General features: G+C 47.6%; 1 non-coding gene across 1 annotated transcript; it reads right to left on the bottom strand.

Moving 5' to 3' along the window:
- Positions 1 to 12038: 12038 nt before the first annotated feature.
- trnai-aau (transfer RNA isoleucine (anticodon AAU)) lies at positions 12039 to 12112 on the bottom strand. The gene has a single exon. It is a non-coding gene; the product is annotated as a tRNA-Ile (tRNA).
- Positions 12113 to 19987: the final 7875 nt, after the last annotated feature.

Raw genomic sequence — 19987 nt, forward strand, 5'->3', positions numbered from 1 at the left:
ACATCACTGTTAGTGACTGCTCTCTCCTCGGTCAGCCCCACGATCTCCAAGGCCCATTCCCCATAGTGGGTGAGGACTCTGATGTCTGGCACGCCACTGCCTGTTTAGGCCCTTTCCAGCCTATTATGTGCCAGTTTCTCCTGTGAGAACAAAGAGAAGAAATTGGGAGCCACACATTTATGCTTTGGGGGTGGGGTTGGGGGGTGTCAATGGCAGGCGCCATGTGTGGCCACCGCTGCTGGGCATGGGTGGGTTGTGCTAGGTGCCAGGTGTGCTGGAGCACCGGCACGGTATTATGCTGGGAGGGGGGTTGTGGTGTGAAGTGCCAGCCATCAACCCGTGTGGGGACGGGGGACCGGGGGGGAATGGGTGGAGGGGGGGGTTGCAGGTGGGACCGATGCCAGTGGGCTGGTGTCAACTTACCCCTGCGGCCCGGTGGAGGTCGTTGGTCTTCTCCCTGCACTGGAGTGAGGTCCTCCCGTTCGAGTTGCCTGAACTTACAGCCACTGCCTCCCAGGCGGTATTGGCAGCCCTGATCTTCCGACCCGGGAACAGGGTGTCCCGTCTCGTCTGCACGGCATCCTGCAGCCTGGTCAGCTCAGTGTCCTCGAAGCTGTCTGGAGTGTGTTCGGAGGGAATGGTTTATATGTTGCACCCTTGTTAGCGGGGATTTGCCGGGTGTGTTCCAGGCGAATCAGCTGGCAGGACGGCCATTTCTGCCATGGAGCCCGTGGGGGATCATTTCTGGCCCTAATTGACATGAGATACTAGGCGTGGTCTCGTCAGGCCAGCCGTTGGGAAGCACCCGGGAAGTTGCACCCACTACCCCACTTAGTGCTTCTCCCGTTAGGTCAAACCTAATAACTGTTTGACTCTTCTGCCATTTCCTTGTTCCCCATATAAGGAGGCAATAACTAACTCCCCAGATTCTTTTTCTAAGGGGCCTATGTTCACTTGAAATGAAAAATGAAAATCGCTTATTGTCACAAGTAGGCTTCAAATGAAGTTACTGTGAAAAGACCCTAGTCGCCACATTCCGGCGCCTGTTCGGGGATTGAACTGTGCTGCTGGCCTGCTTGCAAAGCCAGCGATTTAGTCCTGTGCTAAACAGCCCCTACTTTGACCTCGCTCTTCCTTTTTATATATTTAAAGAAGCTCTTGTTGTCAGTTTTTATATTCCTCGCTAGCTTGCCTTCATAGTTTATTTTCTCTCTCTCTATTATCTTTTTAGTCCTCCTTTGCGGGATTCTGAATTTATCCCAATCTTCAGGGCTCTCACTGACTTTTGCCTCCTTATATGTTTTTACTTTCAACTTAATACTCTCCTTAACTTCCTTGGTTAGCCATGGTTGGTTTATCTCTCTCTTAGAATCAATCCTTCTTCCTGGGATATTTTTTTGCTGAGTCATGAATTACCTCCTGAAATGTCTGTCACTGCTTGTTTCCTGTCTCCCTGCTAATCTATCTACCTGGTCAATCTGCATTTCATTGTAATTCCCTTTATTTAAGTTAAGCACAGTTGTTTCCGACCCAGATCTCTCACTCTCCCCTTGCTTGGACCCAGAGAGTGGGCATAGGCGAGTGGGGTCAGGAGAATCAGAAGTTTAAAAGGTACTTCAGCCTCTTTCGGGGATTCCAGTTGGGTGCTAGCTTCCGGGGCTAGGGGCTTCTGGAAGGCACAGTAACAGGGAGGCAGCTGGTCCGAGCTTGGGCCAGTCCTTCTGAACTGGAATGACAGGAAGATGGTTTTCGGACAGGGGCCTCTTCCACATTGATATTGTATATGGCTATAGTGCAGTAGCCTGGTGGGGTAAGCATGGGGTCCAATCTGGTTGAGGTACCTCTGCTGGTGAATTGGGTAATGGCATGTGTCTTTTTGGGCCACCAATGCCCTCTGTGGGATGATCAGCTCTTGCTGTACCTTTGAGTGGCTTATCAGCTGGGTGAGGCAACACCCTAATTCTTTCTGAGCAAATTTGGGAACTGTTCTGCTCCATGTTTAAATTTGTCATAAAATGTTCAACATATCAATGACTGGCTTCCTGGCCAGGACGCTCTCCTAACACGTTTCCTGTCCTCTGGAACACTACTGCCCTCTGGTGGAGGTGCAGCTCTAGTTATGCTCTCTCGTAGCTTTTATTTGATTTGATTTGATTTATTATTGTCACATGTATTAGTACACAGTGAAAAGTGTTGTTTCTTGTATGCTGTACAGACAACGCATACCATGCATAGGGAAGGAAGGAGAGACTGCAGAATATAATGTTACAGTCATAGCAAGGTGTAGAGGAAAGATCAACTTATTACAAGGTGGGCACATGATGGCAGTCGGGAAGAAGCTGTTCCTGAGTCGGATGGTACGTGACCTCAAACTTTGGTATCTTTTTCCTGACGGAAGAAGGTGGAAGAGGGTATGTCCGGGGTGCGTGGGGTCCTTAATTATGCTGGGGGGAGGCAAGTTTCCTCCTCAGCTCTGGGTTATTTAGGAATCCTTTGGCTTCTCCCCCAAATTCGGAAAGGTGGCTTTGGGTAGCCAGACCTCCTGCTCACCCAGCAGGGCGTAGGCTCCCTTTGACTTAAATCTGGCCAAAGTCACTCACCAAATGAGTATTTGTTTGGCAACTTTCCAGGCATCCCTCTTGTAAAAGTGAAAAGGTTTCAGACAGCCAAGCCTCCTCCTCATGCAGCAGAGGTTATAGGCACCCTTCTTTTTACATTTGATGGCCAGGTCTGGGTACTTTCTGTGCGCCTATTTAAAGCCAGAAAGAATGATTCTCCTGGCCATACTTTGGGTGAGTTATAACTATTTCCCTTTCAGACTTAACACCCTGTTTTCTTTCTGATTATTTGGCTACATGGGGCATCTCCCTCGCTATTACTTTCTCTGCTGAAGGATTTCTCTGGTTCCTCTTTAACTTGGGAATATTTGGGGATCCATTTCAGATTCTAAGGACCTTCTCTGCACCTTGTTTTATTTTACAGGCCTGGCTTTGGCCTTGCTGCCTTTGAGCAGCTCCTGCCTGAGGTCCCATTCTTTTGGGTCTCCTGACCTTTTCCACCTTTTTGCCCTTCCGAAGATTTCTGCTGTTTGGTGTTGGCATCGTTATACTTTTTGGCATAATCTTAGCCTTTTTTGATTCCAGGTAACTTTTCTAGAGCAACCTTATACCGATGGGTTATTTCGCCCACTGGAGAGTATCTGAACTTTCCCCAGCTTTCTGCTGTATGGATTGTTCAGCCTCTCTGGCTTGTTCTGGCTTCTTGGGGCACAATGCCTGGGACCTCACCAAGTCATTTCCCTGCAATATAGCTAATTCCCTCTCTGCTGTTTGAATTTTTAATCTCATCTCCAGCATCCTATGCTGGTGAGCCTGTTCTCTCTCTCACTCTATTTCCTGGAACTCGAAAACGAGCCTCCTCCTTCCCAGCTTCACAGGCTGGTCAGGGTAGCTTCCTGGACTACAGGGGCGAAATTCTCCTACCCGCCCCGCCACATTTCTGCCCCGACCGGCCGGCGGGAGCCTCCGTAACACCGGCTGGTCAATGGGGTTTCCCATTGTGGGGCAGCCCCACGCCGTCGGGAAACCCCCGGGCGCCGGCAAAACGGAGACTCCCGCCGGCGGAGAATGACGCCCCAGGTCTCCAATCATTGTTTTGGTCTGATTCTTTTACCTGCTCTGATTGGGACTGAAGTCTTTTCTTCAAAAGTATTTGCAGTACCTCAGGATTTGGGGTCTCAGGAGGAACTTCTACCTTATTTTTCTGGCTACAAATCTTAATTCCCCCAATTTAGAGAGACTAGGATTTCACTTTATTGTAATATTGTAATTTACCATGTTGTTCTAAGAGTTTGCTGTGGTACATTACTTTTCTTAAAATTAGTTTCATTAGAGAATTTTCCTTTTATGGTTTCCAATTGATTCTTTTATCTTTAATTTGGCTCATCTCTTAATTTGGACTTTGGTCAAATTCAAATTGGGTTTCCCTGACTTGAACTCCCAGTTTCTCTTATGGTCATGAGGGGATTAATTTAAACAGTCCTGATTTCTCCTCTCACTACCCATCCGCAAACAGAAAGGTGTTATTAATTTCCCTCTTTATAAGTGGTGGAATATTTCCCCCAATCATTAAATTTGGACAGTAAGAAGTCTTACAACACCAGGTTAAAGTCCAACAGGTTTGTTTCGAATCACTAGCTTTCTAGGTGAGAGATGGACCCCTTTCCTCAGGTGAGGAAGGAGCAGCGCTCCGAAAGCTAGTGATTCAAAACAAACCTGTTGGACTTTAACCTGGTGCTGTAAGAGTTCTTACTGTGCTCACCCCAGTCCAATGCCAGCATCTCCACATCATTACATTTGGAGTGTTGCAATGTTCTATGAATAACTTGCATAGCAAACTCAAAATAAGTGCAAAATAAAAGGGTTGTTTTTTTCATACACACATAATGTGGGAAAGGGGTCCGTCTCTTTTACAATAACAGAGGGATAAGGGAAAGAAAGGGGTACAGGGCCAGAGCACAATAAAATAATAAGCTATGGTTTTACACAAGTCCAAAACCATGTCTAATGCAGGGTCTCTTCTGAGGGTAGGCTGCTTCACTATCACACGGCGATCCATCTTTCTAGAACTGAGACTTTCACAAGGGGAGAAGGCATACAGAATTGAATTATAATAATAATAATTTTATTATTGTCACAAGGACTTGTGGGAGGAAACTGGAGCACCCAGAGAAAACCCACGCAGACACGGGGAGAACGTTCTGACTTCGCACAGACAGTGACCCAAGCCGGGAATCGAACCTGGGACCCTGGCGCTGTGAAGCAACAGTGCTAACCACTGTGCTACCGTGCCACCCTCCAGGAAGTGCTGAGGGTTTTGGCCAAGGGTGGTATCATGACCGGTACAGGCTTGGAGGGCCAAAGGGCCTGTTCCTGTGCTGTACTGTTCTTTGTTCTAATTCCGGCCACTATGTATGTCTCTAGCCATTTATTGTAGTAAAGTGCTGTCTTGTATGTTAGTCTTTCTTGTGTGTTTTGTTAAGTTAATATTCTTTTACGTTTGATTACAATAGGACTAGACTGTTCCTCACTGCTTTGCATATTTTTCCTCATATTATGTACCAAATTGAAACCATACACCCCAAAAACTGGTGTTCCAAGTTACCTTTCTGGGTTTTGGGATACCTTTGCATTTAACATCGATAGGGTTCTTAACAATCCCCAAATGACTTCCGGGTGCGGCGATGACCAGCTGAGTCGCACGTTTCGGCAGCTCCCGGTGAAACGGACTTTTGGGCTCTTGATAGGAGCCCCAACGGCAATTTTGACGGCTAAAAACACTGTGCGGTAAACCAGAAGGGAATCCCCCCTGGATACGGATGAAAAAAGGAGGAGAAAGTGGCCGGATTGCAGTGGATCCTTTAGAACAGCGGCAAGGAAGGCAAGCAAAAACCAAGATGGCGTCGGAAGGTGGCAGTTTAACATGGGGCCCTGAACAACAAGAGTTCTTGAAATGCTGTGTGGAAGAGCTCAAAAAGGAAATGAAGAAAGAGCTGTTGGCCCCGATACTACAGGCGATCGAAGGGCTAAAGGAGGAACAAAAGACCCAGGAGCGGGAGCTTCGGGTCGTGAAGGCAAAGGCAGCTGAGAATGAGGACGACATACAGGGCCTGGTGGTGAAGACGGAGACGCATGAGGCACATCAGAAACGATGTGTGGAAAGGTTGGAGGCACTGGAGAACAACGCAAGGAAGAACAACCTGAGGATTCTTGGTCTTCCTGAAGGTGCGGAGGGAGCGGACGTCGGGGCATATGTGAGCACGATGCTGCACTCGTTAATGGGAGCGGAGGCCCCGGCGGGTCCGTTGGAGGTGGAGGGAGCATACCAAGTGATGGCACGAGGACCGAGAGCAGGAGAAATTCCCAGAGCCATAGTGGTGAGATTCCTCCGTTTTAAGGATAGAGAAATGGTCCTTAGATGGGCGAAGAAAACTCGGAGCAGTAAATGGGAGAACGCGGTGATCCGCGTTTATCAAGACTGGAGTGCGGAGGTGGCGAGAAGGAGGGCGAGCTTTAATCGGGCCAAGGCGGTGCTTCATAAAAAGAAGATAAAATTTGGAATGCTGCAACCGGCAAGACTGTGGGTCACATATCGAGGGAGGCACCACTACTTTGAGACGGCGGATGAAGCGTGGACTTTTATTGTGGAAGAAAAACTGGAATGAGCGGGTTATTAAAAAGAACGTTTGAACAAAGTGGTGGGGCGAATGTGGGGGGCGAAGAGGGGGGTTAAAAAGGGGGGAAAGAGGAGTTTCATGTACTAATCCTGCGATGTGGTAACTTTTCTCTCTTCCACAGGTGGTGATGGGGGGAGGAGGGGAGGTGGAGGAGATGGGGCGTTGGCCATTGGGGGCGGGGCCAAGGGAGAAGCGCGGGCTTGGTTCCCGCGCTATGATAATCATGGCGGGAATAGAGAAGCAGGAAGGAGGGGGCATCGCACGGTGCGAGCCGAGGTCACGGGGGGAAGCCGAGGTCGGCCAGAGTTTGCTGACTTCTGGGAGCAACATGGGGGAGTAATTACGCTAGCGGGGGATCTAGCGGGGGGGGTGGGAGGGGGGAATTACTGGGTTGCTGCTGCTGGGGAGAAGGGGGATCTGGTATGGGAGAGGATGGGCGGGGGGGCACCATCTGGGGGAGATACAGCTGCGTGGGAACCGGGTGAGGAGCTGGAAAAAGGGGATGGCTAATCGACAAGGGGGGGGGGGGGTAGGAAGCCCCCCAACCTGGCTGATCACGTGGAACGTGAGAGGGCTGAACGGGCCGATAAAGAGGGCACGGGTACTCGCACACCTTAAGAAACTTAAGGCAGATGTGGTTATGTTACAGGAAACGCACCTGAAACTGATAGACCAGGTTAGGCTACGCAAAGGATGGGTGGGGCAGGTGTTCCATTCGGGGCTAGATGCGAAAAACAGGGGGGTGGCTATATTAGTGGGGAAGCGGGTAATGTTCGAGGCAAAGACTATAGTGGCGGATAACGGGGGCAGATACGTGATGGTGAGTGGCAAACTACAGGGGGAGATGGTGGTTTTGGTAAACGTATATGCCCCGAACTGGGATGATGCCAATTTTATGAGGCGGATGCTAGGACGCATTCCGGACCTAGAGATGGGAAAGCTGATAATGGGGGGAGATTTTAATACGGTGTTGGAACCAGGGCTGGATAGGTCGAAGTCCAGGACTGGAAGGAGGCCGGCAGCAGCCAAGGTACTTAAAGATTTTATGGAGCAGATGGGAGGTGTAGACCCGTGGAGATTTAGCAGACCTAGGAGTAAGGAGTTTTCGTTTTTCTCCTATGTCCATAAAGTCTACTCGCGAATAGACTTTTTTGTGCTGGGAAGGGCGTTGATCCCGAAGGTGAGGGGAACGGAGTATACGGCTATAGCCATTTCGGATCACGCTCCACACTGGGTAGACTTGGAGATAGGGGAGGAAACAGGAGGGCGCCCACCCTGGAGAATGGACATGGGACTAATGGCAGATGAGGGGGTGTGTCTAAGGGTGAGGGGGTGCATTGAAAAGTACTTGGAACTCAATGATAATGGGGAGGTCCAGGTGGGAGTGGTCTGGGAGGCGTTGAAGGCGGTGGTTAGAGGGGAGCTGATATCAATAAGGGCACATAAAGGGAAGCAGGAGAGTAAGGAACGGGAGCGGTTGCTGCAAGAACTTTTGAGGGTGGACAGACAATATGCGGAAGCACCGGAGGAGGGACTGTACAGGGAAAGGCAAAGGCTACATGTAGAATTTGACTTGCTGACTACGGGCACTGCAGAGGCACAATGGAGGAAGGCACAGGGTGTACAGTACGAATATGGGGAGAAGGCGAGCAGGTTGCTGGCACACCAATTGAGGAAAAGGGGAGCAGCGAGGGAAATAGGGGGAGTGAGGGATGAGGAAGGAGAGATGGAGCGGGGAGTGGAGAGAGTGAATGGAGTGTTCAAGACATTTTATAAAAAATTATATGAAGCGCAACCCCCGGATGGGAGGGAGAGAATGATGGGCTTTTTGGATCGGCTGGAATTTCCCAAGGTGGAAGAGCAGGAAAGGGTGGGACTGGGAGCACAGATCGAGGTAGAAGAAGTGGTGAAAGGAATTAGGAGCATGCAGGCGGGAAAGGCCCCGGGACCGGATGGATTCCCAGTCGAATTCTATAGAAAATATGTGGACTTGCTCGCCCCGGTATTGACGAGGACCTTTAATGAGGCAAAGGAAAGGGGACAACTGCCCCCGACTATGTCTGAAGCAACGATATCGCTTCTCTTAAAGAAGGAAAAGGACCCGCTACAATGCGGGTCCTATAGACCTATTTCCCTCCTAAATGTAGATGCCAAGATCCTGGCCAAGGTAATGGCAATGAGAATAGAGGAATGTGTCCCGGGGGTGGTCCACGAGGACCAAACTGGGTTTGTGAAGGGGAGACAGCTGAACACGAATATACGGAGGCTGTTAGGGGTAATGATGATGGCCCCACCAGAGGGGGGAACGGAGATAGTAGTGGCGATGGATGCCGAGAAAGCATTTGATAGAGTGGAGTGGGATTATTTGTGGGAGGTGTTGAGGAGATTTGGTTTTGGAGAGGGGTATGTTAGATGGGTGCAGCTGTTGTATAGGGCCCCGATGGCGAGCGTGGTCACGAATGGACGGGGATCTGCATATTTTCGGCTCCATAGAGGGACAAGGCAGGGATGCCCTCTGTCCCCATTATTGTTTGCACTGGCGATTGAGCCCCTGGCGATAGCGTTGAGGGGTTCCAAGAAGTGGAGGGGAGTACTTAGAGGAGAAGAACGCCGGGTATCTTTGTATGCGGACGATTTGCTACTATACGTGGCAGACCCGGCGGAGGGGATGCCAGAAATAATGCGGATACTTGGGGAGTTTGGGGATTTTTCAGGGTATAAATTGAACATGGGGAAAATTGAGTTGTTTGTGGTGCATCCAGGGGAGCAGAGTAGAGAAATAGAGGACCTACCGTTGAGGAAGGTAACAAGGGACTTTCGTTACCTGGGGATCCAGATAGCCAAGAATTGGGGCACATTGCATAGGTTAAATTTAACGCGGTTGGTGGAACAAATGGAGGAGGATTTCAAGAGATGGGATATGGTATCCCTGTCACTGGCAGGGAGGGTGCAGGCGGTTAAGATGGTGGTCCTCCCGAGATTCCTCTTTGTGTTTCAGTGCCTCCCGGTGGTGATCACGAAGGCTTTTTTTTAAAAGGATTGAAAAGAGCATCATGGGTTTTGTGTGGGCCGGGAAGACCCCGAGAGTGAGGAAGGGATTCTTACAGCGTAGCAGGGATAGGGGGGGGCTGGCACTACCGAGCCTAAGTGAGTATTATTGGGCCGCTAATATTTCAATGGTAAGTGGATGGGAGAGGAGGAGGGAGCGGCGTGGAAGAGATTAGAGAGGGCGTCCTGGAGGGGGACTAGCCTACAGGCTATGGTGACAGCCCCATTGCCGTTCTCACCGAGGAACTACACCACAAGCCCGGTGGTGGTGGCTACACTGAAGATTTGGGGACAGTGGAGACGGCATAGGGGAAAGACTGGAGCCTTGGGAGGGTCCCCGATAAGAAACAACCATAGGTTTGCCCCGGGGGGAATGGATGGGGGATATGGAATGTGGCAAAGAGCAGGAATAACGCAACTGAAAGATCTGTTTGTGGATGGGAAGTTCGCGAGTCTGGGAGCGCTGACCGAGAAATATGGGTTGCCCCAAGGGAATGCATTCTGGTATATGCAACTGAGGGCTTTTGCGAGGCAACAGGTGAGGGAATTCCCGCAGCTCCCGACACAAGAGGTGCAGGACAGAGTGATCTCAAAGACATGGGTGGGGGATGGTAAGGTGTCAGATATATATAGGGAAATGAGGGACGAAGGGGAGACTATGGTAGAAGAACTAAAAGGGAAATGGGAAGAAGAGCTGGGGGAGATCGAGGAGGGGCTGTGGGCAGATGCCCTAAGCAGGGTAAACTCGTCGTCCTCGTGTGCCAGGCTAAGCCTGATTCAGTTTAAGGTATTACACAGGGCGCATATGACTGGAGCACGGCTCAGTAAATTTTCTGGGGTGGAGGATAGGTGTGCGAGGTGCTCGAGAAGCCCAGCGAATCATACCCATATGTTTTGGTCATGCCCGGCACTACAGGGGTTTTGGATGGGGGTGACAAAGGTGCTTTCAAAAGTAGTGGGGGTCCGGGTCGAACCAAGCTGGGGGTTGGCTATATTTGGGGTTGCACAAGAGCCAGGAGTGCAGGAGGCGAGAGAGGCCGATGTTTTGGCCTTTGCGTCCCTAGTAGCCCGACGCAGGATATTGTTAATGTGGAAAGAAGCCAAGCCCCCGGGGGTGGAGACCTGGATAAATGACATGGCAGGGTTTATAAAGCTAGAGCGGATTAAGTTTGTTCTAAGGGGGTCGGCTCAAGGGTTCACCAGGCGGTGGCAACCGTTCGTCGAATACCTCGCAGAAAGATAGATGGAATGGAAAAAAGAAGGCAGCAGCAGCAGCCCAGGATCGGGGGGGGGGGGGGGGGGGGGAGGAGGAGGAGGAAACAGAAGGACTCTCAGGGTTGTTAATATATACTGTATAATATGTATAGGTCGTTGCTACAGATAATTATATATTGGACTGTTAAATTATATTTTTGGAGAGTGTTACTTGTGATAAGGCAGTTGCCAATTAGGGTTAGTTTTCATTTTTGTTATTTATTATTTATTCATTTTTTTGTTTATAAAATAGGTCATTGTTATTTGTGTTGTTATAATATTGTGTAAAGGATGCACAATGTACTGTGTTGGTTGACCAAAAATTTTCAATAAAATATTTATATAAAAAAAAACAATCCCCAAATCTCTGACTTCATAAATTCAATCTGTCAGGACGTTTCACAACTTTCCTTGATCATGTTCTTGTCAAACTGGGAAGATCAGTAGTGTCTCTTTGAACTTCTTTTTCTTGATTTGGTTGGTTTTCATTGAGAGTTGCAGTATCAGGTTCGTCAGCTTGTAACTCAACACCTAGTTTTTCCAAATGCATGATGGATAGATGTCTTTGAGGAATGACGGTAAGATTTCACCTGTTCCTTCTTATAGTATCCTCTGAAGTATGTACTAAATAAGATATCTGTTGTCATCCCTCACAACAATGACTCATTCTCTACCTTGGCCTCATATCTGGACCTCTTTATTTTTACCTCTTTGCTGTTATATTAATATTTTTTAAATATAAATTTAGAGTACCCAATTCATTTTTTCCAATTGAGGGGCAATTTAGCGTGACCAATCCACCTAGCCCGCACATCTTTTGGGTTGTGGGGGCGAAACCCACGCGAACACGGGGAGAATCTGCAAACTCCACATAGGCAGTGACCCAGAGCCGGGATCAAACCTGGGACCTCAGCGCCGTGAGGCGGCAGGGCTAACGCACTGTGTCACCGTGCTGCCCTTATTTATCTTGATCATTTGTCCTTTGGTTGGATTTTGTAGGTTTATATCTCTTTGCGTTTAACATGTTCTCTATCCTGATCTGTTGAGTTCTCTCGGTTTGCTTTGGATCATAGAATCATAGAATTTACAGTGCAGAAGGAGGCCATTCGGCCCATCGAGTCTGCATCGGCCCTTACAAAGAGCGCCCTACTGCAGCCCATGTAACTACTCGATCCCCGTAACCCAGTAACTCCCACTTAACATTTTTTTGGACACTAAGGACAACTTAGCATGGCCAATCCACCTAACCCGCACATCTTTGGACTGTGGGAGGAAACCGGAGCACCCGGAGGAAACCCACGCACACACGGGGAGAATGTGCAGACTCCGCACAGACAGTGACCCAAGCCGGGAATCGAACCTGGGACCCTGGAGCTGTGAAGCAGCTGTGGTAACCACTATGCTACCGTGATGCCCATCAAAATGCTGCGCAACCAACACTGGACAGGTTGCCTGAAAATGAATGCAGGGCGGAGGTGATTTTGTGACAGTATCGCATTGTTGGCCAGTACGGTGATTGAACCCGCGACCTTGGCATTATTAGCACCACACTCTAACCATCTGAACTAACCGGCCATGGCGTTGCCATTCTTTACTTCTGAAGTAGCCTCTTTGTGAACCCGTTGATAATCCTGGACTGCTATCTCTGAAAGTAATTGATGTTATTACAAATTATTTTTACCAGGATGTAAAGCTGTGAGGATGCCATGTAATCAATATCTTGCTTTTCCTCAAAAGCCAGCATGCCTGGTGTAGCAATAATGACAGTGTCTTGGAACATGGAAGAGGCAAATGCATGGTTTGTTCTATGTCCAGTTCTGAACCTTTTTTAATGCTAGCATCTTTGGCTATCACTTTTGGTGGATGGATAGGTTCAGATGTGCTTTCTAGAAGGTCAGCACTGTTGGATGAACCTGCAACAGTGTATTCTGTCACTTGTGTTACATCTTCCACCTTCTCAGCACAACCACATGATCATTGCCTTACTCAAGTACTCTCTGGTCTTCGTGTGTGAAGCTTAGCAGCATTCAATTCAAGATAACGCATCCTCTTTGTGTGTGAAGCTTAGCCTTATTCAATTCAAGGTAGTCCACAGGGCACATATGGCGGTGGCCAGGATGAGTAGGTTATTTGAGGGGGTGGAGGATAGGTGTGGGCGGTGTGTGGGTGGGCCTGCGAACCATATCCACATGTTTTGGGCCTGTCCGAAGCTGGAGGGATTCTGGCGGGGGTGTGCTGACGTTATGTCTGAGTTGTTGAGGGTAAAGGTGGTCCCAGGTCCAGAAATGGCAATCTTTGGAGTAACGGAAACCCAGGAGTCCAGGGGCCGAGATAGGCCGATGTGCCCGCCTTTGCCTCCCTGGTAGCTCGGAGATGGACCTTGCTGGAATGGAGGGTCTCGGGGCCGCTGAAACCTGGGGTGCGGGTGAGCGACCGCGCGGAATTCTGCAGGTTGGAAAAGATCAAGTTCGCCTTGAGATGGATTGTGGAGGGGTTTGCCCCAGAGATGGAAACCAGAATAGTTAAGAAGTCAGCTGCGTGCCGGGGGGGGGGGGGGACAGTTGTTGGGGGTAGAGGCAGGGAGAGTGGACGGTGGGGTGTTAGATATTTATTTGCTATGTGAATTCTTGTTTGCTCTCTTTTTGGTTGCCATTGTGTTTGATGTATATATATATATACAAATGCCTTAATAAAAACATTTTTTTAAAAAGTACTCTCTGGTCTAATTGGTTCACTGTGGCTTGAGGGAGAACAAGTTCACTCACATCCTCCTGCGCATCTTCCTGGAAAGGACTGGATTACCAATCTCTGTGAACAGTGCCAGAAAAATCAGCACTGAAGTCTCAATCCAGATCTTTAATGGGATAGTTTCAAGGGGTTCAGTTTTGATGTCATCCACGGTCTTGATGATATTGAGGTCAACACAAGCATTTCAACTTAGAGGAGAGAATTCCTGATTGCTTGCAACACATAAGGCGGGATCCTCCATCCCGTCACACCCGTTTTCTGGTGCAGGACAGGGATTCTCTGTCCCGGCAGCCGGCCAATGGAGTTTCCCATTGTGGGCACCCCCACGCCGTCGGGAAATCTGCGGGCGTGAGTGCACTGCAGGCGAAATGGAGGATCCCATTGTCACAGAATCCAGCCCATAATGTTTGCAGTATCTTTTTTCTCTTGTACTAATGTATTGCCTGTAACGTGCCTGTAATTTGTAGTTTGACCATGTAACAGGGTTTCAGTTGGCTTCAGGTATTCTGTCGTTAACCAGTCCTTTGTTTGATAAAACTGTTTTACTTGTTCCTGTATCCAGTTTAAAGTTGGTGATATGTCCTTTGACACTAATATCTGCCTTGCTGAATGCGTACTTAGGGTCTTTGATCTCACCCAGGAACCAGTTTTGTTCTTGTTGAAATTCCTCAATTTCATTCAGGGCCTTATAACCTGTAAGGTTAGAGGCATTACTGCGGTACATTTTCCCCAAGTGTCCTAAACAGTGGAAACATTCTGTAGTGCTTGCTGGACACTGTCATGCCTTTTGTATCTTTTTGATACCATAATGCTGCCATGGTTTGATAGCATCATGTACTTTTCATCAGCGATGGTAAAGCCATTGAATGTCAAGGGGGTGATGGTTAGATCCTCTCTTGTAGGAGATGGTCATTGCCTGTGCACTTGTGTGGTGGGAATGTAACTTGCCACTTGTCAGCCCAAGCCTGGATATTGTCCAGGTCTTGCTGCATTTGGACATGGACTGCTTCATTATCTGAGGAGTCGCAAACGGTGCTGAACATTTTGCAGTCATCTGCAAATATCCCCACTTCTGACCTTATGATGTGAGGGAGGTCATTGATGATGTTTTATATTTTGTTGTAGTAATGTCATTGAAAACACTGGGTTTAAGATAGACAGGCAGTGTGTCTACTAAAGCTGTAATTAAGAAGTTGTAAAAGTGAGGTAACTATTGTTTCTAACCATTTACTTGTTTATATATAGATGGATAACAGGATATTGCTGGAGATTCCCTGGGGTATAGATAATGTGAGGGATTGAGGTTAGTCCTAGCTAAGCAGATCATGGGATGTCTTAGTGAGATACAGATAATGCAATTAATAGGAGGTGCCAGGTATGTTTGCAGTTTGTAGTTTTACCAAATGCTGTTAAGTTTCACAAAAGGATCTGCCAAGACAGAAGTATATTGGTGGCAGTCCAGAGAGGGTTCATTAGATTAATCCTAAGTATGGAGGGATTTTCTTATGAGGAGAGGTTGAGTAGGTTCAACCTGTATTCATTGGAGCTTATAAGAACGAGGGGTGACTTAATTGAGACATTTATGATTCTCAGGGAGCTTGACAGGGAGCTGGATGGTTGTTTCTCCTTGTGGGAGAAGCTAGGACTGAGAGTATAATCTCAGAGCAAGAGGTTTTTTGTACTCATCATAGAATTTACAGTGCAGAAGGAGGCCATTCGGCCCATCGAGTCTGCACAGGCCATTGGAAAGAGCATCCTACTTAAGCCCACATCTCCACCCTATCCCCGTAAACCAGTAACCCCATCTAACCTTTTGGACACGAAGGGGCAATTTAGCATGACCAATTCACTTAACCTGCACATCTTTGGACTGTGGGAGGAAACCGGAGCACCCAGCTGCACAGTCACTCGAGGCCGGAATTGAACCCGGGTCCTTGGAGCTGTGAGACAGCAGTGCTATAATCATTGTGCCATTGTGCCGCCCCTATACATTTATCAAGAAAGCCCAGGATCGCACATGCTTTAATAACTGCTTTATTAACAATTATCATGGAATCATAGAATTTACAGTGCAGAAGGAGGCCATACAGCGCATCGAGCCTGCACCGGATCTTGGAAAGAAAACCCTACTTAAGCCCAGGCCTCCACCCCATGCTGTAACCCCGTAACCCCACCTCAACTTTTTGGACACTAAGGGCAATTTATCAAGGCCAATACACCTAACCTGCACATCTTTGGACTGTGAGAGGAAACCGCAGCACCCGGAGGAAACCCACGCACTCTGCACAGACAGTGACCCAGGCGGGAATCGAACCTGGGACCCAGGAGCTGTGAAACAACTGTGCTAACCACTGTGCTGGCATGCAGGCACTTTCTAATTTTTCTACACAAGCACCTCTTTTTTTTGCTCATTTAAGACAGACATGACAAAGAATATCTTCTCTTAGAGCGTAGTGAATCTGTGGAATTCTTTACTGCAGGGGGCTGTAGAAGCTGGGTTGTTCAGTATGTTCAAGGCTGACATAGACGGGTTTTCAATCAGCAAGGGAAACAAGGGCTATGCGAATAAGCAGGAAAGTGGAATTGAGGATAAGCAGGAATTGAGAATGGAGGGTCAGACGTGATGGGCCGATACTCGTGGCTGATTTCAGACAACTCAGTGTACAAAGGGGAAAAATTGAGTATTCTTTTTGTCCGATTGACAAGATTAATTTTGTTTTCTTGACTTTCTCCCAATGTTCCTGATTTTAATCCAACTTTCCATTTTCAACTCACTCCTTTTATTCAAATTCAATAGTATATTTTTAATGTACACATGAGCACATTAAGTCATGATACCAAAATATATTTTTGCACCTCTTCTCATAGATCTGGGCTGGATTCTCCAATCCCCGCGGCCAAGTTCTGACGCCGGCATGAATAGCGGCGGCAACCACTCCGGCATCAACCGTCCTCGATCATCGGGTATGCTCCCCTTCCTAGGGGGCTAGGTCGGCGCAGGAGTGGTCCCCTCAGCTCCAGCTGGCGCGGCACGGCCGGCATGCGATTGGGTTCCTGTCTCCGCGCTGGCCCCGGGCAATATGGCAGAGCTATACAGGGGCCCGGCGCGGAGGAACATAGGCACAAAAGAAACTTTGTGTGTTAATTAGATCATTGTATCTTAAGATGTACTTTGTAATCCGTGTCAATCCAAAAATTGTCGCTAAAGGGGAAGTAAAGGAGTATCGTATTATAACCTAATTTTGTCATGTTTAATCATGTTTTTTCTTGTTTTTAAAACGAATTTGTGGTCCTGTGACTCTTCCTCCACCTTTTATAAAAGTTACTGGATGGGATTCTTCGTCCCCGCGACCCCCAGTATGCTTTCCCCGATGGGACAGAGAATCAGGGCAAAATCGGGATCGGTGCGCACGCCATGCTCTGAACCCTCGCTGGCGGCGTGTACAAGTTCCATGCCACACGCCAGATGGAGCATGGAAATAAATGACCCATTTACATGTATTTAGCGGACCCGGCACCCTATGTTCTGCCCTCTGGTGATTCTCCGGTCCCCGCAGCATGAACGAGGTTAACTTGTGGTTTCTACAATCGTGAACCTGATGTTGCGGACCTTGCGAGGTCCACCACGTCAGGGCTATGATGGTAGAGACCACATGAGCCTATGTCCCCCCACCCCGCTCAGCACAGCAGCCCCCAACCCTGATTGCCTGAATGAACCCCCCACCCCTAAGTTTCGGGGTGATCTGCATCCCCTGAACCCCTGTAACAGGAAGACTCCCCAGAGGGACCCCTGTGATAGGGGGAACCCCCAGAGGGACCCCCACAGGGACCTGTGTGGTAGCGAGACGCCCCCCCCCCCCACAGGGACCCCCTGATTAAAGAAACCTCCTCAGGGCCCCTTAACTAAGTGACCCCCACCCCAGAAAAGCGACCCCTGTCTGGAAGATAGAGAGCAGTCCATACAGGGGCTGTGGGTGACATTATAGCTGTAATACTTACCTTGCAGCTCCATGTGTCCATTCCTCGAAGTAGAGAAGCTGCGCCTGCGTTTGGTTCCCACCGATCCACTATCTGCAGTCCATTCATGACTTTCCAGTAGTGGCCTGTGATTGACAGCTCGTAAAAACCATCTGCAGCTTTGAACCATTCATATCCCTTCACCATTCAGTGACCTAAGTGGTGAAACCCTAATATTTGTAATCATTGCCCACATCAAAGAGATGAAAGTGCAGTGAAATCACATGCTTGAGTGATTGGAATGCACTTAGTGCAATGGCCCCCAGATGTTTATGGTGGAGGAATTAAGCAATGGTAATGTCTTTGAATATCAAGGTAAGTTGTTAGATTCCCCCTTGTTAGAGATGGTCATTGCCTGGCATTTATGTGGTGCAAATGTTACCTGCCACAATGCAGCCCAAAAAAACTGTAATGGGCAGTGATATATCCTCCATCCTGCATGAACCATGGCTATCTGAAGCAAAAGGTGCAGATTATTGAGAGAAACAGGGTTAAATAAAGTCAAGATTGTATTGCCTTAACATTGGAGGGGAGTTCTGACATTTCTACCTGATAACAAGAAATTTGTAACAGCATTAGGAAAAACCTCATAACTGCACAATAATATCGAGAGTGTTTCTCTCCCAACCTCTTTCAGTTTTGTTCTCAGTAAAAAATACATGTACTCACATGCATGTGACTCCATTTATCTGAATTCAACACCATTTACCAATGCAAGCACACTCTCTTTGAATTGGATTGCAGTTCTCCATTGTTTTTAACCATTGCACAGATTTTGTGAATTTTCTTTTCCCTTCAGTCCGGATGAAATGATCAATCGAACACCAAGTTACTTCAGCAAACGTACGTTTGTTCACGGCCGGGACTTCACCACTGTATTTCCAAGAGTCTACAGTAGCAAGCCGAAATTAATACAGCAGACAATTACTTATATATAATTAAATGACAATGTTTCCTTCCTAAGGACAGCCCCCTTAGAGGAGGCCTGAGAATTACAGCATTCTGTTGCTCTCAGCTGAAATATAGTTATCTGTAGAATTGGAAACGATTCCCAAGGCCGTGTCTTGTTACTGTAAACTGTCTAGCGCAAAAGCATAAGCGATTACAAAAAACCTTGACATTCCATTAGACTAAAAGCTCTGTTTGACATTTCATTTTCCCATCAAGCTCTATTTTAGTTTTAGACTAAAAGCTCTGTTTGACATTCTATAGCTTGAGCCATATTCTCAATTTTGGGCTGGATTCTCCGGCCCCCCAGCCCCGTGTTTCTCAGCGCGCACCGTTTGCTGGCAGGTTCAACCACATCTGTTAAATAGATATTTTTGGCTGTGGATTGAGAACCAATTCCTAATCCAGTGCTTCAAATTTCGACTGTCTTTTATCTTGTGAAGTAATCTAGTGTGACTTATCTTTAAAAGTCTTTCTGAAAGTCCAGGTAGATAATGCCTACCTGATTTCTCTCATTCATTCTCAAGTGTGAGATTATCCATTTTGGTAGGAATAACAGCAAAAGGGATTATTATTTAAATGATTAAATATTAAAACATGCTGCTGTGCAGAGAGACCTGGGTGTGCTAGTGCATGAGTCGCAAAAAGTTGGTTAACAGGTGCAACAGGTGATTAAGAAGGCAAATGGAATTTTGTCCTTCATTGCTAGAGGGATGGAGTTTAAGACTAGGGAGGTTATGCTGCAATTGTATAAGGTGTTAGTGAGGCCACACCTGGAGTATTGTGTTCAGTTTTGGTCTCCTTACTTGAGAAAGGACATACTGGCACTGGAGGGTGTGCAGAGGAGATTCACTAGGTTAATCCCAGATCTGAAGGGGTTGGATTACGAGGAGAGGTTGAGTAGACTGGGACTGTACTCGTTGGAATTTAGAAGGATGAGGGGGGATCTTATAGAAACATATAAGATTATGAAGGGAATAGATAGGATAGATGCGGGCAGGTTGTTTCCACTGGTGGGTGAAAGTAGAACTAGGGGGCATAGCCTCAAAATAAGGGGAAGTAGATTTAGGACTGAGTTTAGGAGGAACTTCTTCACCGAAAGGGTAGTGAATCTATGGAATTCCTTGCCCAGTGAGGCAGTAGAGGCTCCTTCATTAAATGTTTTTAAGATAAAGATAGATAGTTTTTTGAAGAATCAAGGGATTAAGGGTTATGGTGTTCGGGCCGGAAAGTGGAGCGAAGTCCACAAAAGATCAGCCATGATCTCATTGAATGGTGGAGCAGGCTCGAGGGGCCAGATGGCCTACTCCTGCTCCTAGTTCTTATGTTCTTATGTTCTTATGTCTCCCTCCAAAATCTATCAACGTTGTTTGGCCTATTTTTCACAAGCTGTATTGTGAATTTCTAATGGTTGCTTCCTTCCTCTTCCTAGTGATCATAATGGACATGTCCTAAGATCCCTTCTAGCATCTTCTCAATAATGGATATTTTACTGATACATCCGTCATTCAATTATTCTTATTTGTATCCTTGTTTTGAAGATATGAATTACATGAACTAGCTTCCAACATAAGGGAACTATCCTTGATCCTACTGAGCTATTGAAGTTAAATGTAAAGGTCTTAACAGAACAGCTGTAACATTTCATTAATCATGCTTGGATGGATATTAATCAGACCTGGAGTCTTATAAATTTAGAGTTTTGACTTCCGGGTGCGGCGATGACCAGCTGAGTCG

Source organism: Scyliorhinus torazame, chromosome 12 (assembly GCF_047496885.1).
Source record: "Scyliorhinus torazame isolate Kashiwa2021f chromosome 12, sScyTor2.1, whole genome shotgun sequence".
Taxonomy (NCBI): Eukaryota; Metazoa; Chordata; class Chondrichthyes; order Carcharhiniformes; family Scyliorhinidae; genus Scyliorhinus; species Scyliorhinus torazame.